At 34.3% G+C, this 15397-nt stretch overlaps 1 protein-coding gene across 1 annotated transcript in view; it reads left to right on the top strand.

The window, feature by feature from the left end:
- Nucleotides 1-11570: 11570 nt before the first annotated feature.
- The window catches only part of celf2 (cugbp, Elav-like family member 2), a 430922-nt gene continuing 427095 nt past the window's right edge, over nt 11571-15397 (top strand). Inside the window, exon 1 of the mRNA XM_073945704.1 lies at nt 11571-11743. The gene's annotated coding sequence lies outside the window, so the exon portion shown is untranslated. The remainder of the gene's footprint in view (nt 11744-15397) is intronic.

Genomic DNA, 15397 nt, shown 5'->3' with positions numbered 1-15397 from the left:
GTATTTTGTAGCGTAAGAATGATGGTGTGACCCGGGGTTGACAAGGTGAGAGTTCGATGTGCAGATGATAAAGGCCATTAAATTAATTTGCTGGCCGAGATCAGGGAGGCTGAATGCTGGAGGAAAATAATCCACATCTGAACACGTCTCTGCGGAACGTTCGTGCTTATAAAATGCCTCAAAGGCCAAATATATAGAGTAGATTTGTGTGTCTGGATGATGAATCTGATTCGGTTTGTCATCAGCAGTATCTGTTTCATAGGTGTGACCTCTTGTGTGTGCATGCGCATACATTTATTAAGGTGACTGACTGATTTAACAGGTCATTTCATAGGTGAAATATGTCTACCGTTTGACATTTACCCTTACTTAACTGGGGGAGATGCTTTAAATGTAGCCTGCTGGCATAATCCACATTTAGATGGGTGAAATTGTCTATCTGTATTAATGAAACATTACAATCGAAAGGTGTGCATAAGATACACCTATTAAAGTCTCCTGTTTTAAAATGGTGTCTTTTATTAATGAAATTAATAAAACGTCATTTAAATGCTCCCTGTTGTCATCTAAACACTTTGAATAATAATAATTTTCATAAAGGTTTTGAGGTCTGATGTGGGACGACCCCCTCCCCCCATTGATCAATCTGTCCATCCTGTCTATTTGTTTGTTTGTTTGTTCATTCGTTCATTCATTCATTCGTCCGTTTGTCCGTCCATCTGTTTGTCTGTCCGTCCATTCATCTGTCAGTCCATCCAATCATTCTATTCTCTTTCTATACAGCTATACTATGCTTTGTCCATCCATCCATCTACAGTTGAAGTCAGAATTATTAGCCCCCCTGATATATTATCCCCATTTATTTTCCCCAATTTCTGCTTAACAGAGAGAAGATTATTTCTAAACATAATAGTTTTAATAACTAATTTCTAATAATTGATTTATTTTGTCTTTTCCATGATGACTGTAAATAATGTAGATATTTACATTTGTTTTAAAAGACACTTTTATACAGCTTAAAGTGACATTTAAAGGTCCACGAAACCCTCAAGTAATTTTTTTGAGAATTTAACAGATTGTGTTGAGCATCAGTTAGGACAATGTTAGCACCTGTCAGCTTTAATTGTGGGAAAAACTGGATAATTTTGAGCTTTTGTCAGTTAATTTCAGCTTCCGGGTTTAAAATGATTTTTGGGGCGGGATCAAAATCGGTAACCTAGCGCAGAACTGCAGGTGCAAAGATGACGCGTCAGTTTCTAATTATTATTATAGCAGAGTTTTCTTATCCTATGAGAAGAGCCGGCTTCTTATTTAATCATGACTGCACGTGCTTTCCGAAGACAAATAGTACCAGGCTCAGCTGTGAAATCCTACGTTGATGACTGGGGGAGATGCGTCCGCGGACCCACGGCACGCTGTATTTAGTCGTTCATGAAGGGTCGTATGTGTTTGTTTCCATGATCCAAGGGGTTTGTTGCATGTTTTTTCCCCACGATCCTGTCAGGGCCAATACAGCAAAGTTGTGTGTGTGCTGCAAGCATTTTTGTCGGGAGAGCAGAACGAGAATTGGAGAATGGCGGATGTTGTCTTTTATCAGGAGTTAGTTCACATTTAGATACATCGCCATGCTGCTGTGTTCGCCTAAATCCTCCAGATTACCAGCAGGGCTAATGGTTAAAATAGACAGGGCAGAGACCTGATGCGCGGAGTCTGCATTCAGACCTGAGGATTAATGGAAAAGTCCTCATTTAGTGTTTATATGAACACGATTATCTTTATTATGATATAAATTGTGGTTATGTGTAGCTAAAGGAAATTACAAATGTAGCAGGGAAAGAGAAAGAGGTGCACAGCACTTGTCATAAATCACAATTTATCAGTGCTTTTAAATAAATAATATATAATAATTAGATTATTATATGTTAAAATAATATATACTATTATTATATAATGGGGGGGGCATGGGTCGGAAATACAGGACTCTTTGGCAGGTATGGGAAAGTTTGGTCGTTTGGTGTCTTCGTTCGATCGGGCTGAAGTTGGTATATCTGGCCCATAGAGTTTCTTTGCTAAGTACATTTACATTTACATTTAGTCATTTAGCAGACGCTTTTATCCAAAGCGACTTACAAATGAGGACAAGGAAGCAATTTACACAACCAAGAGCAACAATGAATAAGTGTTATAGGCAAGTTTCAGGTCTGTAAAGTCTAAGAAGGGAAGTATTAGTAGTATTAGTATAAATTTTTTTTTGGTACAGTTAGTGTGATATTCAGAGAGGCAATTGCAGATTAGGAAGTGTAGTGGAGACTAAATAGTTGGGTTTTTAGTCGTTTCTTGAAAGTAGCGAGTGACTCTGCTGTTCTGATGCAGTTAGGGAGTTCATTCCACCAACTGGGCAGATTGAGCGTGAGCGTTCGCGAAAGTGATTTCTTCCCTCTTTGTAATAAAAAAACTACTGCCCTGGCATGTTAAAACAATGTATTATTATTATTATTATTATTATTATTATTATTATTATTATTATTATTATTCATTAATTTTCTTGTTGGCTTAGTCCTTTTATTAATCCGGGGTCGCTACAGTGGAATGAACTGCCAACTTATCCAGCAAGTTTTTACGCAGTGGATGCCCTTCCAGCCGCAACCCATCTTTGGAAAACATCCACAGACTCATTCATACACGCACTCATATACTACGAACAATTTAGCCTATAACAATTCACCTGTACCGCATGTCTTTGGACTGTGGGGGAAACCAGAGCACCCGGAGGAAACCCACGCGAACGCAGGGAGAACATGCAAACTCCACACAGAAACGCCAACTGAGCCAAGGGTCGAACCAGCGACCTTCTTTCTGTGAGGCGACAGCACTACCTGCTACGCCACTGCTTCGCCCCATTATTATTATTATTATTATTATTATTATTATTATTATTATTATTATATTATTATTATTATTATTTCTATATAATCTATATACGTATACAAGTATTGTATTGACAGCACTGTTCTCTTTACACAAACACAATGGAAAAACTTTTTACATTTTTAAGTACACCATTGTCATGTAAATAAACCCCGTGTGGGTGATTCTTGGCCTTGTTAATGCAGTTTTTTTTTTTTTTTCGCCCAAAGATAGAGGTAGAGGAAGATAGGGAACGATGGAGGAGGAGTGGAAACTGTGAGGATTGAACATGGAGTGGGAGTCGGCAACTTTGTTTAGAGTGGGAATGATGAAAGGTTAAAGTCTGATAGATCTCGTTCCATGTGTATTTGTGTGCGTGTACGTGTGTTCCAGTGCTAATAACACGATACGCTTTTGAAGAGGCACAAAGCGTTCATTCTTCCTACGAGTTCCCAGAACAGAGCCGAGCTGCTTGTGTCAGCTGTAAAACACAGGAGGAAGAACTTCCAACAGTTATTGAAATGCCTGTCTTGTCTGATTCTCTTTTTATTGTACAAGTTTGTGCTATTTATTTCCTGTTTAAATGATCATTGTATAACTGTCTATTTTTAAGCCGGTTTCTCTTTTGACTTGCAAAATGTGCTTCCTGCACCTTTTTTCCCTTTCTATCACTGCATATTTTATCGACTGCATTAATATGCATGGATGCACCTTATGTCACAGATTTGCAGTAAGAATTTATCAGATCCCACCCTTAAAAACATGAATAATATGAATATATTAACAACCGTAAACACTTGTGAAAATCAGTTGAAGGTTTGCATATATTTGTGTAAAAATGTATAGAATTTATATTTGAATTAGGGCTGTCACAAAATCAGATTTTCACTGCACAATTCTCATATATATATATATATATATATATATATATATATATATATATATATATATATATATATATATATAAGGGATGGGCATAACGGGGCTATAAATAACCAACATTACTAACGGCAATACTTTTTTTGTTGACAAGTAATCAAATTAATTAGGGATATCCCAATCAGGTTTTTTTGCCGCCGAGTCATTTGATTTTAGTATTTGCTGATACTGATATCCAATCCGATTCTCACTTAATACATAAAAAAGATTAAAGAAGAGCGAAGAAACAGATTCAGGATGTTCCTTATTTTTTATTTAATTCACCTGATTTTAACATTTAACATCACTGTTCACAAACAGAGCACTTCTGTGAGATAGCTTGAATAATCAAGTAAGAAATAAAATAAATTAAATAGTAAATATAAGAAAAAAATATATATATAAAAACAAATAGCAGCTCAGCATAAAATATCCGGCGGGCAATTCCAAGTTTACATATCTTACAGTTTGCTATGGCAATGCTGTCATCATCAACTTTATAATACCTCCTGACCACAGACATACTCGCGCTTTCTGCTTCAAATATGCGTCAGTACATGATAACCGATTATGATCTATTACTGAACCAATATCGAATTGTCCGCATCTGCATACATATAATTGAGTCCTGATCGAAAGGTAATGCCACATTCTGATCTAGTGTGAAACCGTGTGATCGGGCAAAATTTCCGATCATGTGATCATATCTGGACATCCCTAAAATGAATTAGTTTCCCATGTTACAACACCATTACCGTTACTGACAATAAAATGCGAATGACAATAATTGAGAACACTGAAGCAGTTTTCACCAGCTTGTCACCTTCTCTCTGCGTCTGTGACAAGTCACATGCTGCCACAAAATGAGTGGCTAAGCACATGATAATGTGAGCTTTGCTACCAAAGGAGGAGACGAAGCCATGATATCAAAGCAAATAAAACTTAAAATATAAATAATAAAATATAAGATATAAATAAAACTTTTTCTCCACCACAAACACTTATTACTCAGGCAGAATTAAACAAAATAATATATTGATATATATAAATAAATATGTAATAATATAAATTGGCCCAATCCCAATTCTCCCCCATAGCCCTTCCCCTTACCCCTACTCCTTGTTTTGCGCATTCACATGAAGGGTTAGGGGTGTTCCAATTCTCTTTAGCTTAAAGACATAGGGCTAAAGGAAAGGGCTAGATACCCCTTGAAACTGAGATTTTTTAGAACCACACTTGAAACCAAGGAGTAAGATAATTTCAAAGAATACAACATCTACACGACATTTTTGTTATTATTAAATGTTTCTTACAACAAAAAAACTAACATAAGTTTAATATAATTCAATGATGTGTGCAGGTGCTGTAGTGGTGTCCCATTTCTTAGCGGTAAAACGTGAAGCCTTCTGTTTCAAGGGGAAGATGTAGGTGTACAAAAATAGATTTGGGATTGGGCCTTGTTTGCAATAGTTACTTTCTATGGTAATTAGTTTATTTTATAATGATTCAACTCAGTTACTATTTGTCAGAAGTGGTAACTATAACTAAATACTCTTTTAAAGGAACATGCCCAACATTGAAAAAATACTATATTTTTGAATATCTATAGAAATCATGATGTCAATGATGAACTGCTGTAAATGCAAGGTCTGTTTCATTCATAGTTATAGCCGGAAAGAATCCTTTCACAGACAGCTAGAAGAGAGAGTCATCAACCGATGACATTTCAGAAAATCATGAGAACAAAGACACGCAGTTCAGAGCTATTTTACGCTACATAGATTGAATATGAATAAATGAAACATATAAATGATAAACTCTTGCCCTCTTTCTCACATAATTAACTGTGTTTAGGCCATCTCTGGTATTTTCGTAAGAATGAAGAATGCTAATTGATGTAGCCTTTACGTTATTGAATACTATACAATAATATATATTTTTTCCTAATCATGCCATTAGAAGTCACATCCAATCACAAAAGGAAGTTAGTTCAAACATTTAGCCGATGTTAAATATAGTGAGATTGGAGTAGCATATACTTGCATAGGAATAAATTTGCATACCCCCTTGCAAACAGTAAAACTGTTCTTTCTTCACTTTTACTAAAACCATCATTTATTTTCATGTACTTTAGTATGTTTTGATGCTAGCACAACAATGTACAAGCTAGAGTCTAATAGCCTCCTGTTGCATATGGTGTGAAACATTTGTCTTTTTAATGCCTTCATTGCTCAGCAACTATAATAGATTAATAAATGTGGTACTAAATCTGATAATAGGTGGTAGCAAGTCTTATCTGCCACCTACTTTAGAGTAAATTCAATTGGTTTGTTCAAAAAAATTAAATTTATTTATAAACTGACAGCCTTTATAAATGGATTAATTACTAAAATCTAAAATTAAATTAATGATGCCCCATTTTGTCCCTTTTTGCAAGATGTAAAATAAGCGTGTGGTGGCCCTAGAGTGTTTATGTGATGTTTCAGCTGAAAATACCACAAACATATTTTGGTATAACTCTTTGAAATGGCCACTTTTAGGCTTTGATCAAAATTGTGTTGTTTTGGTGACTGACGCTTTAAATTCAAATAAGATTGTGCTCTCAGCCTTCATGTAAAAAAAAAAAAAATCTCTAATGGGGGACGACTGCTTCTAACTCAGGGCTGTTTATACTAATGAGGGAGATATTGTCACTTATAGGCCCCCTACGATGACACCTACAAAGGGAGAATTTCAATCAAAGGCTTTCTGCAGACTATTTGTATGATGTTTGATTATAAAAAATTACATAAATAATATATTTTTACCATTATAAGCTGGCTATATTCACACATTGTTAAAACAGCTGTGTTTAAAACACTTTGTAAGTTATTTTTGCATAAAGGGTCTTCTTTAAGATTGATTGAGGGAGGAAACACTGCAATCTTCTTCTCCTGCTTTGTGTGGAACTGTTTTTTTTTTTGTTGATGAAAAAGTGTGTTTATGAGGAGTCGGTATATAAAAAAATACTGCCATTTGACATACGCTAGGTTAAAAGACAGGTTGAGGAACGCCAAATAAGTAGAAATCCCATGTCTGTGAACACAAATTGATAGATTAAACTGTATGACTTTATAGCACTTGGCCACAAAGACAGAATTGTGATACCAGGTGTAAACAGGGTCATTGTGTTTTTGTGGGGGGATTGCTGCTGAGGCTGATGTTGTTGTGGGAGAGGGGTGGGAAATCATGATGCCGGGTCATTGTGATGTCTGTCAGCCTTCAACGGCGAACAATGACTTGAATGAATTGTTCAAATTGACCATTTTTGAAGCCCCCAGTTATCAGTGCTACAAACTTACAACTGTAGAAAAGTGACTGTTAGAAATAAAAAAGGTGAACATAACACCCCTTGTTCTCTTACAAGTCTTAAATGATTTCATTTAGATGTCTCAAAAAGTGTTTAAACACATATCGATAACAAAATGACACCTTGAATTTTCTAATTATTTGTAGAACAGCAAAAGTTGCGATTCAACTTGACCATTTTAATCAGTGTGGAAAAATGATAGATAACAGCTTTTGTACAGCTTGTTTATTAGTGTGTTCTGCATGGCCAAATGCTGCTATTTAGTTCATAAATTTGCATATGTGGGGAATTGGAATGTTTCATTTGCATGCTCAGTTTTACATAATACACAGTTATTCATCAAAAGGGGGTGGTACAGGGGATGGGGGATGCATTTTGTCATATTTTTTTCAACAAGGGGGAGGTTTTGTAAGAGAAAGATAAATATTGGATTTATTTTCTTTCATCAGCCTTAAAAAAGTTAACCCATTAAAAAGTCATAATAAATACATATATTGTTAAAAATCACATTTCTTTTTGTCACATGTAGTCAACATTTGTGTAAATATGAGTCCCATGTCACACTAAATACACTACAATTATAAGGTATACATACAGCCCTACAACATACAAAAAGGAAAGATTGAAAAAGTCACTTACCAGTTTATTAATTATTTGATCAGCTGTAGTTTGAAATTACGTAGAGTTTATCTCCTCTAAGGGCTTATTATGTGGTCTCTGTCTCCATCTTGTGGATAGACAATGTCAACCTTCTTTGCCCTGCTCAATGACAGGCTGATGGATGCAGACATGCTGTATCTCAGAAATATTAAATATTTAAAAAGGGCACTATTCTTATAAATAAACTCCATCTCCATCTCCATCAAACTCCCAATCTAAACAACTCCATTCTCGACTAAAAAGAGCCTATAGTTGAAGTCAGAATTATTAGCCCCCTCTTTTAATTTATTTTTTGAATATTTCACAAATGATGCTTAATAGAATTTTCACAGTGTATCTGATAATATATATATTATCAGATACACTATATATATATCATTAATAATATATATATATATATATATATATATATATATATATATATATATATATATATATATATATATATATATATATATATATATATATATATACATAATATTTTTTATTTTTTTGTTCTGGAGAAAGTCTTATTTGTTTTATTTTGGCTAGAATGAAAGCAGTTTTTAAATTTTTAAACACCATTTTAAGGTCAAAATTATTACCCCTTTAATAAATTTTTTTCGATAATCTACAGAACAAACCATTTTTATATAATAACTTGACTAATTGACCTTACCTGCCTAGTTAACCTAATTAACCTAGTTAAGTCTTTAAATGTTACTTTAAGCTGTATAGAAGGGTCTTCAAAAATATCTAGTCAAATATAATTTACTGTCATCATGGCAAAGATAAAATAAATCAGTTATTAGAATATTCCATAGTATAGTACAGTATTTTATGAGAAAAAAAAAGCCATGTTTGCCCCAAAGCCCAGTATTAAATTACTCATTACTCGCATATAACATGTGTCATCTTTTATCTTAAATTTATATTTATTTTAATTTCAAGCTATTTTTACTCATGAAGTGGTAATCTTCATGCATTTTGTCTTCTTCCATTGCATAACCAAATGATATAGATTAAAACAAAACGAACAAAAATATTTTAATATGCAAAGAAATTTGTACTTTATTTTAAGTAGTTAATTAGTGTTACCTATTTAGTAAGATCAAATATTATGAAGGCAACAAAATTACATTTTCAAGCATTTTCAAGCACTTTATTTAAAAGCTAAGCCCTTTTCAAACCTTGAAAACACTGCATTAAAATGCATCCTCAAGGATTTCCAGCACCCATAAAAACCCTGACATCTGATTAGCATATATGTATAAACTATATAACTAATATTAATAACATTCTCTAAATACATTGAGACATTAGGGATACTTATTCAACATGCCACTGTTTGTGCGCATCAAACTGTCTTTAACCTTCTAATGCTCCATTCTAAGCTAGAATGGAGGTTCTGGTTTTGTAGCTGAGTCAGACCTATCTATAACTGGCTGTTATTGTTATTGGCACCACCCCAATAGTTCCATTTAAAATAGCCATTCTGACACACAATCATTGCATTTTTGTCCTTTGAAAGTTAGGTAAAAAATTCATATGTAGGTACAGTTGTTGTTGTTGTTGTTGTTGTTGTTGTTGTTGTTGTTGTTGTTGTACCACAATTCATTCAGAAAAAAAAGTTGAAAAATCTAAAAAAAAAAAAATAAATAAATCTTCATCTGAAATTCATAATTTTCCTCCTCTGCACCTCCTCATCTATTATATAACATGATATTTATACCCCAAGCTTTAAAATGCCATTTGAAAGTTTGATATAACTTCACTGTGTGATCTGATTTGCCTTCTGTTTACAGAATGAGGCATGGATTATATTGTAAATGTAGTTATGTTTTCATCCGAAGTTGAGGATCAACTTGCAAATGATTCATTCAAAATTTTAAATAAAAGAGTGTTTGTCCAAGAGAAAAGAAATGATCTAATCCTGGGAAATAAGGTTCATTGTTTAGTCTACTTCTCCAATCATATTCTGGAATTTATTCAGTAAATGAGTTTCCATCAGTTTCTTTACCTTTTTCATTATCAGATAAATGTTTGTCCTACTCAGTTTTACTTAAATTAATGCAAATCTTAGCATTTCCATGCATTTTTCAATGCTATTTATTGAAAACGCACAAAATACTGTAGGTGGATGAAAATGTTTTTTTGTACAGTATTTTGAAAAAGTTTCACACCCACTTGGCAACGTTTTCTATGCGACATTGGTCTGTGTTTACACACATCTACAAAAACAGCCAACAATTCTGTATGGCATATGCTAGCACAGTATTTGCCAGTCACTTTGTAAGTAAGCAATATCTATAGGAAAGTGATGAAGTGGTGTTGGCAGTTCGACAGTGGCATGTACAGTATATATAATTTGCTCGATGTGTAAGATGCGTGGTCACTTTTGGTTGTAATACGTTGTAAAATATTTAATATTAAACAGGCTGCAGCAGGTTTATTTGCCATTTGCTGGTTTTCCGTGCACAGAAATCTCCTCAGGTGTTTGCGTAATTATGCACTTAAAAGCTTTTTAGAAAGTCTTTAGAAAAGTTCATATTGTTATTGGAGATTAAATATAACACAGGAACAGTTAAATAAATACATTTCTGTAAGTTATATATTATTTTAAGAATATTTGTCCACATCTTTAATAAAGACTCTCCTCTTAACTGTAAGTCTTGCACGTCCACCGTTTTTGTAGTTTAACACTTTTACCTGTCTTTGTAGTTCTAATCAAATTCACATCCAAAGCACAATATTTTGTGTGTGATATTAGCCATTATGGTATGCTTGGATATGAACTTTGAACTAACTCATTAATGTTTCTTCAGCTTAGTCTCTATTCAGAGGTTGCCACAGCGAAATGAACCACCAACTATTCAATTTTTTTACGCTGCAGATGCCCCTCAAGCCATAACCCAGTACTGGAAAACACACATACATGCTCATTGACACACCCTCATACACTACGGACAACTTAGCTTATTCAATTAACCCATAGTGCATGTCTTTACATAAGCACCCAGAGGAAACCCACGTGAATATGGACGGAACATGCCAACAGAAATGCATCCTGGACCAGTTGGGACTCAAACCAGCGACCTGCTTACTGTAAGGCGACAGTGCTAACAGCTGTGCCACCGTGCTGCCCTTGAACTTTACATTTCTACCAGAAATAACATTGGAATAGTCATTTCAACAGTCTATAATTTGATTTGTATTTTCCAATACTTTTTAGGATGGACAGTATGTGAATTGGGACACAGCATGTTTGTTTGTACTGGCTTTTTGATATACAGTCCACTAAACACCTGTTATACAGACACAGGATGTCGTCATTTTCAAATACTTTTGTTTTTAGGTGTTGGCAACCTGACAAGATTTTCAAAAACATCCACTTTGAAAACCTTTGTAAACAACCTCCTAGCTAGTTCACCAATGAGTGCGGTCAGTTAAAGTTTTATGGAGGAAGGAAATAATAAATAAATAAATAAATAAATAAATAAATAAATAAATAAATAAATAAATAAACGGACGGACGAATGAACGAACGAACGAACGAACGAATGAATGAATGAATGAAGTATGTAAATGTGATTCTGAAAACCAACAATAACATTTAGCTTATTTTAATACTAAAGGTTTAGTCATACTATAAATGAAACATACTTGAAATATTGGTATGTGCTATGAAAATTGTAAACCATGAAAAATAACCATTAAACTATTTCCCACTATTGCCCAAACTCTTCCAATGTCTTCCACCCTCCATTAGCCATTAGCAATCATGTAGACCCGCCTCCAAATTTGCTCCATTTGTCTTGTCGTTCTTGCAGTGCAGGACTGTGTCAGGATTCTCTGATAAATAGATAAAGCTACACAGCCACATTGCTTTTCACCCTCTTCAGAAACCCAATCTACAAATGACTTACAAAGGTAATTGATTTCACTAATACAGTGCTAGCCAGAAATCGGTTAGCAATTTACAACTTCTGATTACATTCTCCTGAAGTCAACAAGTTTTTGGTTAAATACTTGAAGTATGGTCTGTGATTAATGCAAGGTAAATTTATTTAGATTCTGAGACGTATTGGAACACTCACTTTAGAACTTTTGAAAGCTTTGCATGTTTTGATTGCTAACAAGCTAAATCAAGGTTTTTTTAAGGAAATAAATGTCATTACATGAAGCAGGAAAGCTAAATTAGTACTAGTCACTTTTATAACCTCATTTATGTTTAAAATCATGGTCTCATGCTAATTTTTGTCTGTCAATCTTTCAAGGATTGCCACAAACGTGTTGTAAATAAACAATGAAGCTGAGCTATATAATGGTTAAGAATAATCATGGCTTACGTTGTAGGTTGTTGTTGGCTATTTACTTTTGCCGATTGTATTTAGAATCAAGCTTAATTTCAAATTTTCTCGAATAATCTACAAGGCTTTCTTTCGTCCTTTCTTTTCGTGTTGTTTATTTCATTATGTTGCATAATGCTACATTATTTGATTTCATTTTGTTATGTTACGATATCCTACGTTTTATTATGCTACGCTATGCTACGTTTCAGTTCGTTTTTGTTACATTTCAGTTTATTTGGTTGTTTGTTTTTGCTCTGCTTTTTAAGGGGGCCAGATATTTGAGTCGGCCAACGATGTGTCATCACTGCATCCACCATTACTAACACAAAACAAAACACACACCTTTCCCCTTTGAGAATAAGATTTGTGTATCATTTTCTACTTTAGTTTTCATTACAGCTCCAGTGGAGAGAGCTGGTATTCTCTGTATGTGAGTGTATGTTCTGCCAGTTTGTGCTGCCCCAGGCCTGCTGAAATCTTGTCACATGCTGTCTTCCTCTTTCAGTTACACCTCTCTCGTTCCATCCGCCCGCTCTCTCTGGCTCTATCGCTCCATCCGTTCTCTCTCTCCATGTGGCAGGAGCGATTGTTGCTCCGTGACAAGCACAGCTTTAACATTTCAGCAGAGAAGAATCAGGTGGCAGTTTCATATAAACCTCTCTCTCTCTCTCTCTCTCTCTCTCTCTCTGTCTCTCTCTCTCTGACACGTTCAGTTCTTCTATACCTGACACTGCTGATATTCCTGCTCCCTCTTTTTTTCACCATCTCTCCATCTCATTCCGTCTGTCTCTCCATTTCTCAGCCCCGTCTCACTTTTTCCTGCCTAATTGGATGGGGAAAGTTTTACAGAGTCTCACGACTTGTGTGACGAAGGTAGAGGGAGAACCTATAGATACACTGTGATTGTTTTTTTAGGACATGTTTTCCATTACATGTGTCAGTTTAAACAAGGCGAAATTCAGTCAGAAGCAGAACAGTTTGGGATTTAAACCAAACCTTTATTTTCAAACAAGATTTCATTTATGAAAATGTTGAATTGTTTTTTTTTTTTTTCCTTCAAATTTGGTGATGTTTTATTATTTTTATTATTATTATTATTATTATTATTATTATTATTATTATTATTATTATTATTATTATTATTATTATTATTATTATTATTATTCATTCATTCATTTTCTTGTCGGCTTAGTCCCTTTATTAATCCGGAGTCACCACAGCAAAATGAACCACCAACTTATCCAGCACGTTTTTACACAGCGGATGCCCTTCCACCCGCAACCCATCTCTGGGAAACATCCACACACACATTCACACACACACTTATTCACTACAGACAATTTAGCTTACCCAATTCACCTGTACCGCATTTCTTTGGACTGTGGGGGAAACCGGAGCACCCGGTGGAAACCCACGCGAACGCAGGGAGAACATGCAAACTCCTCACAGAAACGCCAACTGAGCCAAAGAACGAACCAGCGACCTTCTTGCTGTGAGGCGACAGCACTACCTACTGCGCCACTGCATCACCCTATTGTTATTATTATTAATATTATTATTGTTATTGTTGTTGTTGTTATTATTTGTTGTTGTTTATAATATTTGCCATATTAGTGTTGGTCTAGGTTAGGGCTACACAATATATAATTTCAGCATCAATATCGTGATGTGTGCATCCACAATAGACACATCACAAAAATATGCAATGTTGAGTCTAAATTATAGTTGACCAGGAGCTACCAATTTGTGTTGAATCACTAAATTTATATGATTTATGCAAAAAAAAAAAAAAAAAAAAGTTTTCTTACTTTTTAATTTTGTTTTTGTCTCATTTCTAGTCCAAATATCTACATTTAAAGTGTAAATCAAATTATTTCACGTACCCCACTGGCTGATAATTGTGCTTGTTTTAAGTAAAAACACTTAATTTTCTTTTCTATGGCTTTTTCTATTGCTTCTGACAGTAAAAGCTAAACCTTTTTTTTATTTGATCTAAGAAATTTTTTATATTTGCATTATAAAAAAAGGCAGGGTTCCACATAATTCAATCATGTTGACCCAACACAAATGGATTAAGTTAATTTAACACTATTAGCCAGTTTATGTGGCTTGAAGATAAAAAATTTAATTGTTCCACTGAAATCTTAATAATTGTGTTTTTATATCTCATTTTGATAAGTAGTTTGCATGTAGAGTGTGGACTAGAAACGAGACAAAGAAAAGTAAGAAAAGCATTTTTTTTTTGTATTGTTTTGCTGCTACATTGTTATGATGTTGCATTGTTGTGTGTTCACACCAGATGTGAAACGTGCAAATAAATAGTGCTTTTTGCACCTAAATAGACGCGTGAACATTTTGAGTTTATTCACCTCATTCGCACATCAGATTTGCTTAATTTCCACGTCATATTTACTTCACAATAGATGCGAATTCGCATCATGGACAGAGCTTCTGTCTGCCTGGTGATGCTAGTTTTATTGCTAAATGTCTGACATGGATTTATTGAGAGAATAGCTGTGTTTATGTGCTTTAGGAAGGCTGATAAACAGCGTATATTCATTCAGAGCCATGTCTGAGTCCAGGGCTTGGCGTTAACACCCACCAACCTACCAAATGCAGGTAGGTTTTAGCTGTGGTGGGTTAGTCAGACTTGGCTAGAGAAAAATAATTTTTAAACTATAGTTTTCTTAAAAGCAGGATTTTACAGTAAAGATGGCCCATGAAACAACCGTGCATAGAGGAATTCTTACAATTTAGCAACTTTTTTGCCAATATGTAAAATTTACTCTTAAGATCATGCTTGAAATATTACATTATAAGAAAAAGTTTAATGATTGCCGTTGATAAATTATGCATTAATACAATTGTTCAAAATGAAAATACAGAATTATTCCACAGTATTTAAATGAGTAAACTGATTACTAAATTAGTATTACTAAAAGAAAAGAAATTAATTACTAAAATATAATAAAAAACCGGCAGCTGTGGTTGCCAGTACTTTACCGTTAAAAACACGGTATAAACCGTAAAAGTAATTTCTCATTTTTACAGTAAATTACCGTATTTTATTAATTTATAAAGGTAATATGTCTGTATTTTAAATGATCAACATCTAAACATCTTATGTTACACAGTTAGACACAATAGCACACCCACATGCAGGTGGTGATGAGGAAGTTACATAATGAGCCAATAATCATCACAGTCAACTTTTCCCACAAGCAGAAAAGAG

This window comes from Danio rerio, chromosome 4 (genome assembly GCF_049306965.1).
Source record: "Danio rerio strain Tuebingen ecotype United States chromosome 4, GRCz12tu, whole genome shotgun sequence".
Lineage (NCBI taxonomy): Eukaryota > Metazoa > Chordata > Actinopteri > Cypriniformes > Danionidae > Danio > Danio rerio.
This window is presented reverse-complemented; position numbering and strand designations above follow the sequence as displayed.